This window comes from Ailuropoda melanoleuca, chromosome 6 (assembly GCF_002007445.2).
Source record: "Ailuropoda melanoleuca isolate Jingjing chromosome 6, ASM200744v2, whole genome shotgun sequence".
In the NCBI taxonomy this organism is placed as follows: Eukaryota; Metazoa; Chordata; class Mammalia; order Carnivora; family Ursidae; genus Ailuropoda; species Ailuropoda melanoleuca.
Window position 1 is genome coordinate 115577633 of NC_048223.1, and position 22452 is coordinate 115600084.

General features: G+C 38.1%; 1 pseudogene; it reads right to left on the bottom strand.

The window, feature by feature from the left end:
• Positions 1–2019: 2019 nt before the first annotated feature.
• On the bottom strand, positions 2020–21465 carry LOC100472095 (annotated as a pseudogene).
• Between the last annotated feature and the right edge of the window lie 987 nt (positions 21466–22452).

A 22452-nucleotide genomic window follows, 5' to 3' on the forward strand; every position in this document is an offset into this window, starting at 1 on the left:
CCAAAAGTATAGTAGAACTAACAAGTTAATTTAGCATGAACACAAGATACACAGGCAATATTTAAAAATCGTATTCTGTATACAAGCAAGAGCAATTTAAAATTAAATTTCAAAAGATATTAAATATGAATGCATCAAAAAACATCAAATACTTTGGAAAATACCTTCAGATATCTTACAAAAGATGTGCAAGACTTCTACATTGAAAAGTATGAAATATTACTTAGAGAAATTACACAATGCCTAAATAAATGGAGAGATATGTTCATGGATTGGAAGGCTCATTAACATCTGGATGTCAGTTCTCTCCAAATAAGTCTGTACACTCAATGAAATCCCTATTAAAATACCAGGAGGATTTTGTGAAGAAATATACAACCTGATTCTAAAATTTACATAGAAATACAAAGGACCCAGAATATCCAAAACAATCTTGAAAAAAAAAGCACAATTGGTAAAATTACACTGCCTGATTTCAAAACTTACTCCTTAAAGCTTAGATTAAGATACTGTGGTATTCACATAAAGATAAACATATAGATCAAAAGATCAGAATAGAGCGGCTAGAAATTGTCTTACATATATATATATGATCAGTTCATTTTTTGCCACTGTATCAAGGTAATCCAGTGGGGCAAAGGACAGTTGTTTTAAACAAATATCCCATATGGATATCCATATGGAAAAAAATACACGTAAACCCCTCTCTTACTACATACACAAAACTTAATTTGAAATGGATTATAGACTGAAATGTAAAACCTAGAACCTGGAACCTTGTAGAAAGAAAACATAGGTGAATATCTTAGCCACTTTGGGATAGGCAGAATTTTTTGGATAGGGCACAAAAAGTGCTAACCATTACAAAACAAAAAACAAAAAAACAAAACAAAAAAAACCCCTACGCTTGTTTTCATCAAAATTAAAAATTCCTGTCATCAAAAGGTGTTATTTAAAAAATAAAAAGACAAGCTATAGATTGGGAAAGATACTTGTAGCTCATAACTCTGACAGAACTTGAATCCAGCATATAAAAAGAATTCCTGTAAGTTAATATTAAAAATTAACCAAGAAAAAAAATGATAAGCCAGACTTCATTAAAATAACAAACTGCTCTGTGAAAAACAATCCCAAGAGAGTGAGAAGACAAGCCACAGACTGGGAGAAAATATTTGCAAAATAAACATCTATTAAATATATAAAATATACAGAGAACTCTTAAATCTCAACAGTAAGAAAACAACTCATTAAAAAATGGGTCAAAGATCTTTAAAGAAGAAGAATACCTAAAAGAAGGTATACAGGTGGCAAGTACATGCATCAAAAAGATGCTTCACAACACAGAAGAGTTAGTGTTTAAAGATTTATTTATTTGAGAGAGAGAAGCGAGCAAGCGGTGGGGAAGGGCAGAGGGAGAGGGAGAGAAAGTCTTAAGCAGACTCCACACTGAACGTGGAGCCTGACACAGGGCTCTATGTGGGGCTTGATCCCATGACCCTGAGATCAGGGCCCTGAGATCACAACCTGAGCGGAAACCAAGAGTTGGATGCTCAACTGACAGCATCACGCAAGCGCCCCTAGAGGAGTTAGCGTTTAATGGGTACAGGGTCTTATTTGGGGGATATTAAGTTCTTTGGATGGATGGGGGTGATGACTGCACAACAGTGTGAATGTATTTAATGCCACTGAACTGTACTTAAAAATGTTTAAAATGGTAAATCGTATGTTACTTATACTTCACCACAATTAAGAAAAAACTTATTGAATACCAAAGACCTATATATTTTACTGAATGTTAAATATACCTCAATTTATTCATATTTTTATTATAGTTAATTTTTTTTTGTTAAGGGCTCATGCTGCAAGCATTAAACCACGTGTAGCTTCAATTCTGTGAGCCCAGATTCACGTATTTAGGAAGAGAAAAGCAAACTGTGATCCATGTATATGGATGAGAAACTAAAGGCTCACAGTCAATCACACTGTAATTTTTAATTTCTACAGCCTAAAAGCCAAAAGTCACAGTTGTTTTTGGTCTTTCTGGATGTCCCACAAGGTAACTCCTGAGCTGAGCAACCTCATTACCCTTCAGTTTCTGGTTGAGAACACTGGTTAATCCCTGGGTGTTCAGGATACACAGAAGCCTTGGGAAAATTGTGTTCTCAATGCCATGCATTCCCTTCACCATTGTTGACACTGGATGAATCCTGTATAGATTTTTCAACAAGGATTCAGTGAGATCAGCCACACTTAATCCAATAGCCCAGTTGGTATATCCTTTTAGCTTGACGACTTCATAGGCACTTTCACCCGCCATCTTAGGCACTTCCTTTCAATTTTCACTGTCATTGTTCCCATTTCTGAATTCAGTTCTGGAGAGAAACGCCTGCCACATTCACTCCACTCCACACAGCCACAGTTGAGTTGCCATGTTTTCTCAAAATCCATCCATGGCAGCTGCTGGGATGAATGCCTAGTTTTTCAGCCATAAGATAGTGAAATCTAGCAGAATCCATATTACACCCACTTCCAATCACACAAAATATACCTCAATTTTAAATATTTTTAAAGAGAGAAAAAGTGCTGAATAAACAAAATGAATAAGCAAACCAAAACTAATGCCAAGATTTTAAATCTCTTGGAATAATTCAGCTAAACTGAATATGCAAGTAAGGCTGAGAAATACTTTAATGATTTTGGTATCATTTAGTTCTTTGGGGAAAACATTTTCCAGTTGGTCATTCCAGAGCTGTTGGCCCATAAGCACACTGTACTGTGTATTTCAAAGTCGGATTCCTCAATACCCATGGCAGAAAACAACTCTGGTAACCCCACAGTTCTCTACAAAGACCCACTTGTTTAAAAAAATGACTTGTTAAGAAATGAAATGTAGGTACGACAGGTAAAGCAGCCTTTAGGATTGTGTCGTGAATTCTCAGAGTTTACTCAGAGACAGCTGAAGCCAGGTGGGGACACCATCCCCTCGTCTTCATTGGACAGGCTCTGATTTTTAATATGGGACGCGCGATACGGAGTGAGTCTTAATGGCAATATTCTTCAGTGTGATAATCTTTGTTATCTACATCATCCTTTCCACCTGACCGTTCGCTGGGGGCAACCATGAGGGCAGTTCAAATAACCCCTTTGTTCATAGACTGCCTAATACCAACCAAGACAAACTGATTCATTCACTCAGACTCTGAGTCAGAAACTAACCCTATCTAGTGATCTGTCTATAGATGCAAGTAACTATAATTGTGGCATCAAGGTCTGTTTTGTTGCTAGTGGCTTTGAGCCAAAGATAATAATTTTATTTTTTCTACCTTTGGATTGCACTCCTCTATAGGCTGTTGTGTAAATTGGGGAAGTGTGGATGATGCTGACGTATTTCTGTCAGCTGAGTTTTTTCCACCCTTGTAAATCTCCAGTGCTGGGTTCTCATACAGCCTTCCTGGTATCCTTTCTATTTGGAAAAACAAACAAACAAAACCCCCAAAATCACTGGCCACTGTCCTGTCCACTAAGGGACATATCCCTGAGCCTGGGGTTCTCTTCTGGATACCTCCTCTCTGTCAAGGCACGGACACCTGACTCCATGTGAATAAGGCTGAGATTCTCCTTGCAATTCCTGTCAGAAAGTTCAAGTCCTGTTTGTCTAACCACTCGTTTCCTACTCCCACCAGGCTTCCTCCTTGTAGCCCAGAAAACAGCTTGTAATCAATGTAAATTATATAGACATAATTGCAGACATAATTCTAGAACTTCTTGACTCTGAGATAGGATCGAGGGCTTCCTTTATTTGGAGGACATTGTCCCTTAAGCATGCACATGTACTCCCTCTGCACTGTCTGATTTCTTAATGTGAAGCCAAAAAAATTGTGGTTTGTGTTTGTTTTGTTCTGGCACAAATTCAGAACTCGGTACCTGCTTGATATTCTGGAACGCATCTCTGTGCTGGTGAATTTAATATCATGGAACATTTTTCTAGTGGGCTGTAAAATAATTCTGCAGTAATTCACATTTATTGAACAAAAATATGGTAAAAACTGAGTGCCTTGTAAGCCCTAAATATGAGTGCTTAGGTTCTTATTCGATGGATCATTGGCGGCCTCTCAAAATGCTCCTGTGGCTTTAGGTTTGAAACCTTTTTGTAGGGACTTGGTAGAGCCTACTGGGGTTGTCTCACTAGTGTGATATCCCCCCTTTTTTTTCTTTAATTGTTTTTTGTTTTTCCCCTTTAAAACAAAAGATACACATTCTAGGTTGCTTTTTTTTTAAAGATTTTATTGATTTATTTGAGAGAAAGAGAGAACGCACTAGAGGGGAGAGGGGCAAAGGGAGAAGGAGAAGCAGACTCCCCGCTGAGCAGGGAGCCTAATGCGGGGTTTGATCCCAGGACCCTCAGATCATGACCTGAGCCAAAGGCAGGTGCTTAACCAACTGAGCCAGCCAGGCACCCCCCATATTTTAGTTTTTAAGTAAATTGGTGTAATGTCAGAATCCAGATAGAATTACAAAGTTTCTTTCTATAAACTCCCAGGTTATATTTTAGGAAATTAGTAATACTGAGGCCATATTATCAGTTTACTCTACCTGGATTTTTAATGGTGTGAGTCACTTCTTTTCCAAGACATTTTTGTAAGCCGTTCCCCTGTCTGGGTTGCTGTTGCCCTTCTCTGCACTGTCTCTAACTGTATCAGAAACAGTGCTCATCAGTGCAACAGACCATGTGAGGAACTATTCACTGTTGATTGACTCCCAAGAATTCCAGTGGACATCACCAAGTCATAGCCATTTCTAAGAGCTACTGTTAATGTTTCCCTGCCCTGAAGCCTAGGCCCTAGTGTTGACTCTGAGTAAGAACCTTTTATAGTTGAGAAGACATGAATATTCACATCCAGCTATAGACTTTATTATAAATTACAAGTCTTCATTAAGGTCAGGTTAACTGGAAGTTGGGCTTCCTGTGATGTACACACTCTATCCTTGAATTTGTCAGAAAAAGCTCTAGATACTATATAGTCAAAGCCAGATTTGGCTTGTCTCCTTGCATTCCGACACATGCATGCTGATGCACGTATTTCCTGAATTCTGCTGACTCTGTGGGCAACAGCTTTCTGCCTGGGTAATATGGACAACATTAGTATCAGGTTGTGTTACTTTACTTATTGTGGTGTTTGGTTATGTGGTCTCACTGGCTGGGGATTTTAATTGGGCTGAGTTCAGTCAGAAATTAACTTGGGAAGATTTTATTGGTAATTCCACATTAGATTTTTGTCCTATGTTGTTTAAGAGATGCAAAAATTTTTAATGGTGAAATAGATATACTGGTCTTTGCCATAAGCAACATAGTTCTTGATTCTTTTTTTGAAGGGATAATCTCTGAGCAATGTCAGATGCTGTGGCTGTAATAATCAGTGTTATTACTCTAAATGAAGCAGTAATGATGGAAGGCCTTATTCAAATACATGAGCAGATTCCATAAACTGCCCAGGGACATCTGTTTCTTTTATGCAAAGGAAAACCTTCAAGGAAATCTTGGGACATATACTGATCAATGTCAAACTCATCAGTATGTCCCAAAGTGTTCGTTTTAAAAACAAAAGATCTATTTGAGTAACAGGATAGAGACCAGGAATACTGAGAATGAGTTAGTTAATTTTGTTTTTTCTTATCCTATTTCTTTTCAACAGAATCTCACCTTTGTCTCCAGAAAATAGAAGATAAGCCAATTTTTCCATGTAGCTCTTTACTTGGTGAAAAGCAATTCTCACCCTGCCTCATTCTAAAATATTATCATAAGCAACACAGGAATTCAAAAGGAACAAAAATTCTAACAATTGATTAAAGTGGTCTTTGACATGCAAAATTTTTGTTAGTATCTAATCCAGTGGTATTTCTTTCATCCCTACTATCCTGTGATCAATCATAAACCAACCCAAACTTTCAGATCTCAACAGATGAATGCAAATTTTTGAGTGGCTTCCAATTATTTTCTATATTTAAAATAAGAACAATGACTACTCTTACTCTTTTGGGGGGCTACAGTTCTAGCTAATGAGATGTTGCCTTCATTTATCTTATGGAGGTGGCTACACATTGAATCTTAACCGTTGGCCTTTCACCCGTTCATTAATTCTTTCAGCACGCTTGCTAAATTCTTCCTACTTCTCTTGTGCCATGCATGCTAGGTGCTGGGGATAAAAAGATGAGCAAAACAGGATTCTGTCCTTGAAGAACTCACAGTGTAATGGGAAAGATAAACTTGTGCACAACTTTGGTTTTTACTAATTAGGAGTTATAAGTGAGAGGTGGTGAGAACACATTATCTTTTTTTGAAAATTGGCGGGACTTGGTTTAAATTCCCTGCCTTCCTCTACTGCCCTTTTCCCCATACCACCCCCACAAGGGGGGAAAAATGAGAATAAAATCTCTTTTGAAAAAGTCCCTCAATGGCAGCTGTGGAAAATGATATTATTTGCTTGAGTAATAGAGAAGTAGAAAGAATGTTCCATTCTAGGTCCACACTTGATTTTGTAGAGTTGGATATAACCAGTGAAAGCAATTATAATTCCATTTAGTGTTAAAACAACTGGATGTTTTTATCCTGTTCTTAAATGATGGTGTCACATTTGCTTAGAATTAGTTATTTTATATTTTACTCTCATATTTCATAAACAAATATAAGTGCAAAAATGGACAAATTAACTGGATGGTATGGACTAGAAACCCAAACTTTTCATTTGTGAGAATTGATGGTTTGAAAGATAATGTGAATATTTAAAACAATTTAAAATATAACCACTTCCATGTGTCATTCTTTATTTAAAACAAAGATATATCTGTGTAGATTTTTAGTTTTGTGTAGTTATGATAGCAGAAGTTAAGGTAAGATAAGAGGGCCCCATAAGCTATGTAAAATAATATTCTTTTTCAAGAAAAAGAAAAAAGAAAGAATCTTAGCAACAGTAGCTATGCAACACATTAAAGATGATTTTGAAGTGAAGAGACCTGTTCATTATTGCATGAGAGACTAAAAAATTTTAAATACTATCATATAAGATCTATATATTGATAATACACTGCTGTTTTATTCATTTGATACTTACTTTAACTAAAAGTCTAAGTTTATCCTCCAGGTTAATGAAAGAGAAAAGGATTCCACTAGAATAAAATATTTTAAAAGATGTTTAGAAATATCCACATTTCTCTAGAGCATAACAGCCTAATGGTGTAATTTTCATGTTTTCTTGAGATTAGGCTGGCTGAGTTTTTTTATTTTTTTATACAATTAAAATGCAGATGTTGTCATTTTTCATTTTCGTGTATTAATAGTTTGCAATCAGTTGAATACAAGATTCTCAGTTAAAAAAATACAGTATGAAAGTTATCCTGGTTGTAGTTGATATTTCTTCTTAGAAAGCCTATAAAGCCTAATTTTTTTTAAGATGAGAAATTTCATTACAACGATGGCCCCTTTAAAACAAATTTGCTTTGTTAAGCAGGCAGGATAACATTCCTCATAAACATTCATCATCATAAAAAGATCTAAAACCTTTACCAATAATGTGTTAAATTTTTTTTAGGAATTTTAAAAAACTTATGTATCCCATATGCTTACTAATTCATGTGGAACTTTCAAGAAAATGGAATTGGTTCTAAAGGTGATACTTGTTTCCATTTTATGTGTGGAAAAATATCAGCTTTTACATTGCCTGAGACCAATGACCTGTTGAGGATGTCACTAATAGAACTGGGCGGTTTGGTTCCCTGACCTGTAGGGTAGATACCTCTTTTCATTTGAATACTTTGATTGGTTTCAGTATGCAGGTTTGGGGATAGTAGTTGTAAAGAGAAGACATTGGTCTGCATAATAGAAGGAGGAAAAAGTTGGGGTTCTGAGACAATTCAGGAGGGATGGTGTAAAGAGATGAGAAGAAGGGGCAAAGAAGGGGCCAGAGAACTGGGAAGAAGCGGTGACATTCATTGGGTTCCTTCAATCTTTAATAATTTCTACTAAGTTTCCAAAATGCTTAGTGTTACTGTTTTTTGTGAAAACTGAATTTTCCACAATCTTGATCTTCCTTGAGTATTCATTTACTCATATTCAATATTTAGGGATATGTTGCTGCTTGCGAGCACTGCCCCTTAGTGCTGGGGACACGATGATGAGGCTCCCTCCTTGCCCTTATGGAGGTTATGATCTACTACAGGGTTAACAATCCATAGCCTGCAGGCCAAATATGGCTCACAAGCTAAGAATGATTTTTAAGTGATTGAAAAGAACCAAAAAAAACCCACATTCATGACATGTGAAAATTATATGAAATTCACATTTCAGTGCCATTAATAAAGTTTTATTGTAACATAACCAGGCTCATTTGTTTATGGACAACTTATGGCTGATTTTGCACAAAAAGACAGTGTTAAGTTACTTGTGACAGAGTACATTTGACTCAAAATGTTTAACATATTTACTATCTTGCCCTTCACAGATAACATTTTTCAAATCTGGTACGTAAAACTGATGTTAAATAAGAGATTACGAGTAAGTATAGTATTTTATAGTGGAGAATATTTAGCATTATATGGACCATATAGCTTGCCAAACAACTCAGACATAATGAGTAATATTGCATATCTGTACTAGTCAGACGGAATCAGGTCTATTTGCTTATTACAGAACCCACCCTAAACCAGCCTCTGCCAAAAAGAAAATACACTGGTTCATGTAACTAGGAAGACCAAGGAAAATTCTGGCTTTAGAAATGGCTGGCTTCAGCAGTTCAAATGATATTATGACCAATTTATGTATCTCTTTTCTTCATGTTTTTGGCTCTGATCTCTTTCTCCATGTTAGCATCATTTGGAGGTAGACATCACGTGACATCCTCTCAATGATGGTGGACGCAGGGGATGCAGGCCCATCTGATCGACATCCCTACCAGTAGAAAGAACCTGCTGGGATAAAAAAAAATAAGAGATTCACACTATGAGCTGACATTTATAAATTTTTTGTGTGTGCATGTTTGAGTTGTTGGGGAATATATAACATTCCAATCACAGTGGTGAATATAATCTCAGGAAAGTAAAATTCTATGACAATATCTTAATACTTTATTACAGAAATTGCGTACTGATTGCCTATGGGACTGATTCAGCTTCAGACCTATTCTGTCTAGCCTACTGACCTGTAGTTTCTTTCCTTTTTTTTTTTAATTGAGCCAATCATTTGCAGCTTTTCCTTTTAAAAAAAGACAATTTTGGCAATAGTAGATCTGCATTCTTGCGTGAAGATAATTAGCTACCTTTTTTTATATGGAGCAGCAGCAACTATTCCCTTAGATGGAACATTTGATCTTTCATTAGCCACAATCACCATCACTCCCTATTGCTTCTCTAATGTTAAAAAGCTGATGTCAGTTGCCACTTGTGTTTGTTCCTTCTAGAATAAAGAATTGTTTCTCTATATGCCTCTCTCCACTAAATGTGGGGGAAAGATGCTTGATTCAGACTTAATGGAAAAGATCATCTTTCTTTGATGAAGTGAAGAATAGTCTTCCGTATATAACATGCAAATAAAAGATGTCCCTATTGAAAGAACCACAGCTTAAGAAGTTGTGAAATATGAAATAAATCATCTGAAACCATTATGAGACAAATCATAACATTTATGACTGGTATATGAAGAAGATGAAAAATGAAAAACTTAACCTGAGACTAGGATTGAAATGTCAATGATTGTTTTTGAATATGAATAAAATATCTGATGCTCTTGCAAATGAGGTTATATATTAAGTGAAAAAATTACCCAGACAGCAAAAGCTTTTATCAAGGATGGCAAGTTTGTAAAAGAGCATCATAGAGTACAGCAGAAATTATGTGTTCTGCACAGAGACAAGCATTTGTAAATTGAAGTCTTACTGGAAGTACTGTTGACCAGAATATTGAAGTTATGTCTTAGTCCTTGCAGAAAAGTTGTATAAAAAAAGTTAAATTGGTTGCAGCATTTTTTACTGCAGGTGATGAGAGCACAGATTTAAATAATGTCACATCATCAGCTACACTGAATTGGTGATATTGACAAGAATGCTTATGTGTCAGAAGATGACAGGCTGTGATTGGACTCAGCAAATGACTGATCTTTGTCTGTAAGAAAATTTGCAAAATGCAGGGCAGTTGGTCAAAATCAGTCAGTGTGATTCATCTCTTACAATGGACAGTGTTAATGTGAAAACTTAAATTTAGGAAGGGAACATTCCCCAAGACATAGAATTTAGGTCTCCTGATGACATCATTTTCTAGGAATTTCTTTGTGCCAAGGAATTTAAAATGCCGCGTACCATGAAGGTGACGTAATTAATCCTGCAAACTGGATAATGTTACATAGCATAAAATCCAGATATTCCAGGGGGGCTTTTTATAAATTAGATGGATACTATTGTAGCGTGTTGCAGTACATGAACTTACGTGGCCAAGTGCTAATATTTTTGGACGCTTTTATGTCACTTGCCACTAAATCTCTAACAATGAAAAGTGGATCAAAGTCTTGGCCTTTTGATGGCTAGAACCTATCAGTTTTGAATAGTTCTCTGCAAAGACATTCACCACATTCATCAGCTACACAAATGTATGATTCAATTTGCTCACTTGAAGTGAAATTGTCTTTAAGAAACTAATTTGGCAAGGAATAATCTGGCCCATTATCCTGCACTGAAATCACTTTCCTGAAATGAAAGTCATGGCTCAAACTACATTACCAAAGCTGTGGAGTTGAAAATGGAATTCCAAAAAGGTCCTCTGATTTTAAACTTTATGAAAATAAAGTAACTCTGAGACATTAGAAAGTTCACCTTTATATTTTGAGATTGATAATATGAAAAGAAGAGCTACAAACTGAAGCCATCGAACTGCAAAGCAGTAACTGAAAGTTAAGCACATGGTATGGGGATCCCAGAACTGAACAAACACCTCTCCAGACCCAAGCACTGTGTAATGACAGCCTATACATGTAAAGGAGCACCAATGTTTGTCAAGTCCATTTTTGCACATGAAACTGAGTAAATCAGATTATTGCACCCAATCGAAGGATTTGTGGTTTAGGTTGACATGCCCTGACAGTGATATCTTATGTTTCCATGATAAGTTCAGAAGTAACAAATTATGAAAGAGAACTTAAGTAAGGAAATAATTCTATTTTTCAATGTCTTTTATTTTAAAATCTCAAATGTCTCTAAAAATAGCATACATACCAGTTCATACTATATTCAGGAAAAATAAAGGAAATTTGATAATTTTCTGACACTTCTCTCATGTCTCATCAACCTCACTTGTTTCTGTGACTGGCTGGCCCCTGGAGGCATTTAAATGAACTCCCCCCATCCTCTGCCCCACCTTGGCCTAAGCCTCTATATGATGTTCACTCATCCTTTGATGGAAGGCTGTGTTAAAGAAAATAACCTTTATGGTATCTATAAACAGAGATCCCAAATAGCAAGAATTTGTCAGAGTGTGTCCAGCACTCTCTAGGGGAAAAATATCCCAACCAGGGGCCTCAAGGATATTGTTACTGTGGAGATAGACACACCGGTCTTTTCTAGATGGGTAACGGGAGCCATAAATATCATTCAACTACCTATCATTGATCAGATGTTGTGCCCACTAAGCAACAACATTATTGACCTGGCCTGCGGGAGATGGCGAGGCACCAAAGTTTCTTTTCTCTTCAAAAGTGAGTTTTTCTCCTACACATTAATAAATTTGCTTTCCAGTTTACATAGCAGCCTCTTGTCAGTCTGGGTAACTAAATTAGTTGCTAGAGCCTTATCACCCTTAGGCATAAGAACAGAGTATGTGTATCTTGACCTATAAACAACACACCAGATCCTGCTACTTAACTATTTATAACTCAGCGCTCTAAAAATAGTTGGACCATACCCATTACCATTCAACCGAACTTATGTACGAGTACTTAGGAACAGCAGTGAGAGTCTTCCTTACCACAATCATTTTGAAATCAAATTACTCTTTTACTAATGCTTTTTTTAAAAAAAAATTTACTTTGATCCAGATCCAGCGGCCCTACATTTTGAAAAATTTACCAGGCTAGTTGAATATGAATTTACTGTGAACAGAAGTCATGTTAAGGAAGAGAGTAGGCTGAGCCTGCAGGGCCCCTAACTGCAGCCTGTAACAGCTAGCGCTTCACTATGTAAGGCAAAGACAGAGTGGTTAATGGCCCTGATAGGCTTTTCCACAATAAATTAATTAATGTGGGTTTACATTCTTCTTAGAGGCAAATTGGCATTCTCTGACATGTACCCATTAATATAAGTTATGAGACAAAGTATTTTAATTATATATCACGCCACATAAGGCTTTATAACTTGTACCAAGTCTGTCAATATCGAAGTCAATAAAAGTTGAGTGACTGTGAAATAAGATTCTGTACAATTAATCTTAAAGCTAAAATAGTATGAAGAGTGAATGGAAATTATAAATGTATGTAAGATTATTATTTAAGCCCCATTTTTTTCTGGTTTGTATTATATAAAATAATTAAGTTTTCCTTTAAAAAAGTCCATCACGATTATATTGGAAAAAAATGTTTGTATTTGCCTTTTAGAAATAGTTTTAAATATGCTCTATTGACTTTTTCTAACTGATTGAATTCTCAGACATATTTTAAATAAATGAATTAAGAATGTTTGTTTTAAGAAATAAAGCTGGAAAAAGATACTATACAATAGAGATACATTTCTGTAAGAAAAACATCTGAGATGTGAGTGGAACAGAAAATGAGACAATCCTGTTTTTAAAAAAATCCTTACTATAGTGACAGTCTAATAAAACCACAAAGCATTTGTTGGATCTTGAAGGTCATGTAGTTTAACTTCCTACTGGATGTATAAATCTCTCTTACGTCATCCAAACAGTCATGCAGCCTCTCCTTGAATATTGCCACTGACATCGAATTTATTACTTTTCTACTCAGTTCATAAATTTTACCTTCTATCTGGTTTTAGGGTTTTTTATGTACATGTCATACGATTTCTACTAGACTATAGTCTCCTTGAGGGCAGATTCAATATTTAAATACCTAATATCCTGTTGATAACAAGTGCTTTCCCTGTAATAACTTTCTCAAATATATTATTGAAGTAATCAATTAAGGGATTCCTACTCGGGGACATTCTACTTATTAGAAAATTCCCCCTTAAATTGAGCTCTTCTGTTCTGTCAGCTGGCCGTCCTGTTTCATTCTTGGGAGACCCAGCCCAAGGGTGAGGCTTCATCCTTATTGTGGAGCTTAGAAGTATTCTGCTCCTGTTACTGCTTCCCTCATCCTCTTCCATAATGGGGGAAAAAATACTGATTTCAGTTCCTATTCTTTTAAAATAACAAAGTTGTTAATTTTCCTTATGCCCCTCCAAGGTCTCAGGTTTGACTGAACCTAAATCAATCCCTTTATTCATCAAGACATACTGAGTCTTTGGGGTTTTTTTTGGTTGAAATTCAAGTCACTCATTCTTCATTCTTAAAATTACTTAATGATATCCTGCCCCAAGAGCTCCTTTCTGGGTGGTGCCAAAAGTCACACCACCTGACGATGATAAATACTGAGTCAGCATGGATGGCAAGAAATGATCACACTTCAGGATGGTTTTATGGTCAAAGGATTACTGTGAGAGAGGAAGACAAATTTGTCAAGTTTTCTTTTTTTTTTTTCCTCACAAGACAAGCTTACTTGAGGATCTCTGAATGTGCTCCTTAAAATTCCAAGCTTAGGTTGCTTTAGAGATGCAAAAGACCTTAGATCACAAAGTTCATCTTCCTCATTTTATAAACAAGGGAATTAAACTCAGAAAGGTGTCTGTTGGTCTAGATCCTAGCTAGCTAGTGGCCATATCAGAAGTAGAGACCAGGACCCTTCACTTAATGCATATCCCTCTGTGTCCAGAGAGCCTTTTCATACAACTCTCTTCAGATGTCAAATTGAGTTGTCTTTTCTATATCGTGTAATGTCATGTAAAGCTTAAATATAAAGCTGCCAGAGGGAAATAAGTGCTTTGGTTAAAATGTGTTTTGTGATTTATCACATAAGGAGCTTAAGGATATGTATTCAATAAAACTCAAATAGCAGGATGCCATTCTGTCCATAATAGCCCAAATCCTGGGTCTCTTGTGAAAAGAGAAAACCCAATTGTCTTCAAGTTACCCCCAAGTCATCTTTTCCTCAGAAAATTTAAATTCATTAAGATAGCAACTAGACATTGTGGAAATATAGAAGCATAAATAAATAATATTGAGCAATTTAATGAAATAATCAAGATTTAACCCAATTACAGATAAATGATCATCGGCATCAAAGTTGAATTCTTGGAATTATTTGTCATGAGAATATATACATTTGTTGTATTAGGATATATCTACCTATTTTAGTGTATCAGAGAGAACAATACATATTAGTGATCCTTAGATTTCAGAGGATGGAAACCAGACCCGTAGTTGATTTTTTTTTTAAAGCCTACATGTACTAGAAAACATGAAGAATGGAATGTATAAATTCATAGAGTTGCTTCCTTTCCATAAGTTGTTGAAGGCTATAATAGAAATTTGGACCATCGACAAGAATCCTATTCTTTTGATATGTTTACCAAAATCAAGATGAGTCCATTCAATATTTAGTTAGACTACTTCTTTCCTCATTCTTTCACTCATTTATTTACTCAAGAATCTGTTTAGCAGTACTGAGTGTTCACCAAGTGGCAGGCCCCCTAGCTGGTACTGAGGAAGATGAAGATGACTATGAGGCATTGATTTCCTTAATTTCAAGGAGGGGTCAGGTGAGACAGTCCAACATGTCACGAATTATAATGTAATAGCATCAGAATTAGAGATGTGTCTAAAGTATGGGGGAGCCCAGAGTAAGTGAAAATGCCCAGTTTAAAGGTTGAGCATGATTTCACAGAGTCAGTAATACCCGAGGTGGATCTGGATGAAAGACTAGGATTTTACCCCGTAGAGGAGGGAAGGGAATAGTGATGCAAAAATAGCTTAAATGAAGGCACAGAGGCATAGCACAGAGAGCTTGTGGCAGTGCTGTAAGTGGTTCCGTAGAGTGAGGGGTGGTGGGAGAAGCCCAAGGGGGTGGTGTGAGGGAGGCCATGCATCACATGCTGATGAGTTCGGACTTTATTTCATAGACAAAGCCGAGGAATAAAATGATCAGATTTGTGTTTTAGGGAAAAAACTGTACTAATCGGGTATCATAACAAGCATACAAATATATATTCTTGGCCTTGAATGTAGTACATTACAGTGTAGCTCATTACAATTTAATACTGGGGATAAAAAAATAAATGAGATATTTTTAAGTTATAAGAGAGATAAAATAATTATTTGCATTTTTTGCAATAACCAAGATATGGAAACAACCTAAGTATGCATCAGTAGATAAATGAATAAAGAAATTGTGGTATATGCACCCATGCACACACGCCGTGGCGTATTATTTAGCCATAAAAAAGAATGAAACCTTGCCATTTGCACCAACACGGAAGGGCCTTGTGGGCATTATGCTTAAGTGAGATAAGTCAGAGAAAGACAAATACCATATGATCTCTTTAATATGGGGAATTAAGAAAAAAAGGAAAAAAATCAAGTTCATGGATACAGAGAACAGATGGGTGGTTACCAGAGTGGAGGGTGGGGGGTGGGAGAAATGGGTGAAGGGGGATCAAGGGAGAACAGACAAAAGAAAAAAATTAAAAATGGAGTAATAAAATTAAAAGCTGTAAGAAGAATAAAAATAATACAAGTTAAGTGGGTATTTAGAAACAAGAAATCTTATGTGACTGAGAGGAATCAGGAGAAATATTCAGGAAAGAGACTGTCCCACTTGAACTGGGCCTTGAAATAGGAGGAGTGTTTAGCATGTACAGAAGGGTGGGGGAGGGCCATCTAGGTGAAAGAACCAGCAGGAACCAAAACCTCAGCAAGTCGGTAAGGGCAATGGGTGTGGAGGGGTGTGGACTTGGAGGCTCAAAAGCTAAATTGAGGAGAGGACAAGGAGGTCCTTTATCCAAGTTACATAGTTTGAGCTTCATTCAACAGAGACATTTGGGGAGAATGTGATCAGAGATAAGATTCAAGATGGTTGGTCTATAAATAACGTCTAGGATACATGCCTGGGGAGAGAGGAGCAATATTTCAGGCAAGAGATCAAGTCCTAAGCAGGGATCATAACAGTGAATCTCATGGGAAGTGAACAAAGGAGACACCATAGAGGAAGAATCAATATTCTTGAGGGCCCTTGAGAGCATCAGAGATGCTGTGGGTGTTTCCAGTTCATGACTCAAAGAACAGCAGCTCCTACGATAGGAACAGGTAATGTGAGGAAGAGCTCCGCAGAGAAGGGTTTCTTAGAACTTGGATGGGATGACTTTATGATTCCTTTAAAACACCCAGCTAGAAAGGTCCAGAAGACAGTTGGTATTGCTGGAGCCAGAAGCTTCAGAAAGAGGATGCTGGGAAGTTTTCACCTAGACACAAGAGGTGAAGTCCTAGGAGGGAAGGCCCTTGCCACAGGTGGAAATATCTAAGAATCTACAGCATAAGGAAAGGAGAAGGATGTTGGGGAATAATTGTATTTGAAGAGTAAGAAAAAGAAATTGAAAAAGCCACTGGCAATGAAATCAGAGAATCCATAAAAATAGGTAGGAAAACAGGTTTTTTCAGGGACCTAGAAAATGAGATGTGTGTTTCCAGAGCCAGGAAGAAGTAAATACAGCAGAGAGGATGGGGAGGACCAACCATTCGGGAGGCTGCTGTGAGACAGTGTGGTGTTTAGGGGTTTAACTGCGTTCAAATCCTAGCTCAATTTTCATAATTATCTTGGGGTTTACTTTTTTAACCTCTGAAACTTCAACTTTCTTACCTGAATAGAAACTGAAATAAAATATCAACCTTGTAGGGTACTTGTGAGAACAAAACGAGCTCATATTACTTACCTCGTGCATCTCTGGGAAAGCGGGGTAGGCACCTATGCTGGTCTAAAAACAACCAGAGAGAGGACACTGGCTTGGGGGTTTTATGGTGCGTAGGAGGCGGGGCTGAAGCTATGGCTCCCACAGGCATGGGAGAGGGATTCCCTGTTTGGACATCCCATTCATGCCAAAAAAGGGAGGACTGGGGCTTTCTTATCAGGTTAGCAGATGTGGGGTAGAAACGAAGGAAGTTAGGGTGAGGCTTGAAAGCTGTCAGCAGTCAAGCATCAAACAGCAGAGTCAGGCACTTACAGAATGTTTCCCTAAATCTCGCTTAGGCCCCAGAAATGCCCACAGCCACTCCAGCACCACCCATGCAAGGGGAAGGTGATGGAAGGGGAGCCAGAGTAGAAAGAGATGTAGGCAGGTGGTATCTAAATACCTTAGCAGGGTGAAACAGCTGCAGCTCCCCCTGCCAGGGCCCTGAGAGCATCTGTCTCACTTGTAGGGAGCCCAGAAACTCATGGTAAGTCCTTTCATGGATGAGCATTTGCGTTTTTTAAAAATGTGTTTGGCTGGATATACGCTAATTTACTTAAGTTCCGGTTTTCCTGGTGGTGGGTGGAAGCATATGACAGAACAACCAAAGTTAGGAATGCTGTTGATCGTGGAACGAGAACATCCCAGAAACACGTTCAGTCCCTGCTGAAGGAAATCATGTCTCCTCCCCCTTCTCTCTAACCTAGAAGTCACCTTCCTGTTCCCTGTCCTTGGGCATGCTTGTTTCTCTTCCTGCCATCCACACCCAAAATCATGCCTCTCCTCACCATATCTAACTACTTCATCATGCCTCCTAATGAGCCTGTTTTCCGTGACTCTCTCTCTCTCCCTGCGGTTCATGTCTATTGGGCCCACATTTCCTTCGTAATTACACAAGCTGTCCACATACAGATTTCCCTGTTGTCACGATGCACCCACGGAAGGAAGACTTACCCGTGGATGACCCTCCCTTCAAGTCCTGCCTTTCTCCTGGGCTTGTTTGGACAAGTAGCATTCATTACGTACCACCCCACCCATAACAGGAGACTGGGTTGGCTAAGAAGATAGCAACTGTTGTCACAGCTGCCATTTACTCTGTGCCGGGTGCCTCGTGTAGGCCAAGCTCTTTATGCGCATGTGCTCGTCCCATCTTCCCAAGAATACCCTGACCTCCCTTGATTGTGGTCATCATTCCACAATGTATGTAGAGCAAATCATCACATTGTACACTTTAAACATATACAATTTTATTTGTCAGTTAATAAAGCTAGGGGGAGGGTGGGAAAGAAATGGATAGATAAAGGAGAAAAGGCAAACTTACTAAATTTCTAAATAAAATAAGTGCATGTAAGATCATGGGACTTAATTATTTAACCAATGTGCACAGAGAATCTGAGGCTTAGAGAGGTGAAGTTGCCGGCAATCACAGCTGAAGAGGTCCTGGCTGGCCATGAACCCAGATCCAGCTCTGAAGTCCAGACTCGAAATCACCAAGCTGCTGTATTCCTTCTGTGAGAGCCTGCTTCTAGAATTGAGGCCTTTTCAAACTGTGTTGAAGTCTCATACATGAACTTCTGATATAAATCCTAACCTCTCCTTCCCTTGCCTCTTTGACAGTGATTTTTTTTTCTATATGTTCCAATTTCTTTCCTGAATGTGGAAGAAATTAATTTTAATTTTTCAAGTGTAATTTTAATGCACATCGTAATATAGTACATTACTATTATGAAAAGTGTACTGCTTGGAAACTCCAAGTAGCCTTCTAGAGTAACTTGTAATTATAATGAATTGTGTTGATGCAATGTATATTTTTACTGTGTGTAATTTAACAAGTATGTGATGACTATCTAATTACAGTCTATAGTTCACAAAGTAATAGTTCACAATATTTCCTTGGTAGAGGCTATTCTTTCACATGAGATGCTTGTTTTATGTCTGCCTACAAGTGGTGTATAACTACAAAATGTGCATACAAATAAAGCCTGACTACAGAGGTAGACTCCAGAAGCATCATCTGTTTTAGAAACACAATTCTAAAAATTTGCAGAAAAATTACGTTTCTTAAACCAATCAAGCTAAACAAATTCATTAAAATATTTTTGTCCTTTCAAACTTCATAAGAACTACTTTGATGATACTTATGAGAGAAAATATGTTATTCAAATAAAGCAGGAAAAAAAAGGAGTAGATTTTTGTATCTCTGCAAAACACACTGGGGACCTTCTTATATCATTGCATCTCTCGAGATAAGTTGAAGAATAGACATGTTAAGAAAAGAAACACTACTGGCTCTACCTTCAGACTGTACCCTGAACCGATCCACTTCCCACCACCTCTCTTGGCACCCTCTTGGTCTGAACCACAATCATCTCTCACCTGGATTACTAAAATACACTCCTAGCGGGGAGGCTGGCCCCACTCCCAAAGTGCAATGTGGCCCCTCTCCTGCCCGCCACCCCCCATGCTGTGACCTGTGTGTTTGTGCAGCTGTGTGTCCCCTTGTGCCAGCCCCAGTCGTGACACCCTCCCCACACAGGCACCCTGGAGACAGGGAGCTCAGAGCAATAACCCCGCCCCCAACCCTCCTCCCCAGGAGGGCCCTCTCTCACCAGCTCCCCACAACCCCAACCAGCCACCTCCAGAGAATTTACTACAAAAATAAAAAAAACGGAAAGGAGGGGGATAAAAGTGCTTCTGCCCTCGACCTACTTCAGTCTCTAGGCAGCAGAGCAGCCAGAAAGACCCTGTTACAACCACAGTCAGACCAAGTCTCCTCTGCTCAGAGCCCTCCTCCAATGGCTTCCTTTTCCTGAGAGGACAAGCTGAAGTTGGTATAATGACCAATAAAGCCTTACCCACTCTGGCCCCCAAGTGCCTCTGTGACTTCATCCCCTACTCCTTTTCCTCTGCTCCTGCCATACTGACCTTTTCACTCTTCCTCAAAGACTGGAGGGACCACCTGTCCCTCTCTCTGGAGGGTCACTTAGATACCTCCCTCACCTCCGCCAGTAGTCTTTGCTCAAACATCACCTTCTCAGTGAGACCTCTCTGGACCATTCAAACTTAATAGCAGCCCTCTCCTCCAGTCAAATCCCAAATTTCCCCATCTGCTTTACTCTGCTTTCTTTTTCTCCCCCATAGAGCTTAAACCACCTTTCCCCATACTCTGTCATTTACTTGTTAACTGTGTTTACCGGCTGCCTTCCCCATTGTTCTGTTCAAGAGGGCAGAGTCTTCACTGTCTCTTATTCATGGCTGTATCACTAGAAACTCGAATTTGCCTGGCATGGAGTAGCCACGCAGGTATCTGGTTTGCTGAGATTACGTAGGTATTTGTCTTTGTATTTCACTGTTTCTTTGCTTCACCAAAATGGCCATGACAAAATCCTGGCCTCCGTGAAATCTTGGGTGATTTAAAATGCCATGCATTAAGAAATAGCCTAAAAAGTGATTTTTTAAATTACAGCCATATTCTTCAGGGTTCTGACATTAATATTGAAATATCTGTCATGACATCTTTAAAGGTTCTCTGCCGTACTAAATCCTAAAAATAATTTATCATGTCAGGGACAAAATTAATTAAATTATTCTCTATTCTTGAGTCAAGAATTCAACCACTTTGCTGTTTTTCCTCATTTTGGTGTGCTGGCACATATAAGTGGAGCTTTGATTTCATGATGAACTTTTAAGAGCTACTGTTAACTGCTCTGTGTGACATTTTTTCAGGAAGAATGGCCATGATTTCAGCAAGCGCTATGGAGTCCCCAGCATCTGATGATCGTTAAATATAATTGTTAAAGTATAATGAGTCTTCTACTCTAAGAATCATATTCTCTCTAGAGTAACAATTTCCTCAAATAATGTGCGATCAGTGAAAATTAATGCTACTTTTTTTTTTCTATCAACAAATATTGACCATGTGTCTGCTGTGAGAGATCTGTTGCTAGATCCTGGGGGCCCAGAGATCAACAAAAAACCAGTCCTGTCTCGGAACAGTTCAGTCTAGGGGAGGAGACGAACGGGTAAATATCTAACCATTCTATTACATGCTGAGTACTGTAGCAGATTCATTGAGAAGTGCTGTGAAAACACAGAAGAGAGCGCGGTTTGGAAAAAGTCCCTCTATTATCGTTGTAGAGCTTTGTATTTTTTTCCATTTAAAACTGTTCATTAAGCACATGCTAAATTCCAGGCATTGTGCTTGTCCCTTGGGATGCAGACATGAGCAAGAGTTGTCTTCTGAACGGTTCTACTGGTGATTCTGAGATTCATGCAGATCCTGCATGTGTGGCTGAAAACATGGATTCTTGGAAAAATGACCAGTGGCAACTTGCAAAGCTTCTAGAGCGTGCCTTTTCCATGGCGTAGCTCCTGGCCCTTCAGTGTGCCAGGCACACAGCTCCGTGCTGCTGAAGAGCCCATTCTCGAACTCCTGCATGTCTGCACGCCTGCACATGCAGGAAATATTTCAACCAAATAAAGCACCCAAGACTTGTAACTGCTCTTGGTCACAATCTCTTCTTTGTCTGACCCTTTCATAACGTAACAAGATTTGTATGAAAGGACCGAATGCTTCATAAATACTTGAAAATCTTAATGTTGTTATGGTGAGAGGAAAAACTTAAGAAAAACCAAGAAATATTTTCAGCCATCTTCTATGAACATTTAAAAATGAAGAAACTGAGGAGATCTGTGAACTCAATCGCTTTAAGTGAATGTCTTAGCCAACAAGGTGAAGACATTTTGTGTTATATTAAATGTCATTATGGAGACTGCACCATGACGTAGGTTTGTATGTAGCTATATGTGGGCAGAAATTTGTGCTCCCAACCATGAACATAGTGGAAAAATAACTAATAAAATTAACTCTTAATATAGTACTGTCTACTAGGTGCTATTCATATAATAAGTAATTCAGTCACTTAAGTGACCCTACGAGGTAGGAATCATGATTATCCCCATTTTACAAGTGAGGAAATGTGCAGCTGAGGCTTACCTGCCCGAGGTCACTGCTAATAAGTGGCAAAGCCAGAATTTGGACCCAGGTGATCGGGCTCTAGATGACAGTGCTGCGTTATATTGCCACATTATAATGGGCAGATTAGCCATTATTAACCATGTTCATTATTTAAGTCATAATATTTTAGGAGGTTCTGTTTGTAGTAGGCAAATGTTTGCAGTCAGAAATGTGTTAGGGAAAGAATACTCAAAGTGCCTAATCCTGATTTGGAAAAATTGTGCCTTTTAAATATTTGTTATCTACCGTCTCAAAGCCTTAAAATAACTTTCAAGAGTGACTCAGTTTGTGCTTAATCAAAATATTGCTAATGATGAAACAGCAAAACCTCAGAAGTTTTAATTACCAATCACCTAATGGAAGGCACACCCTGCTAATTAAATCTCTTAACGTGGAGCTAGGAGTGTA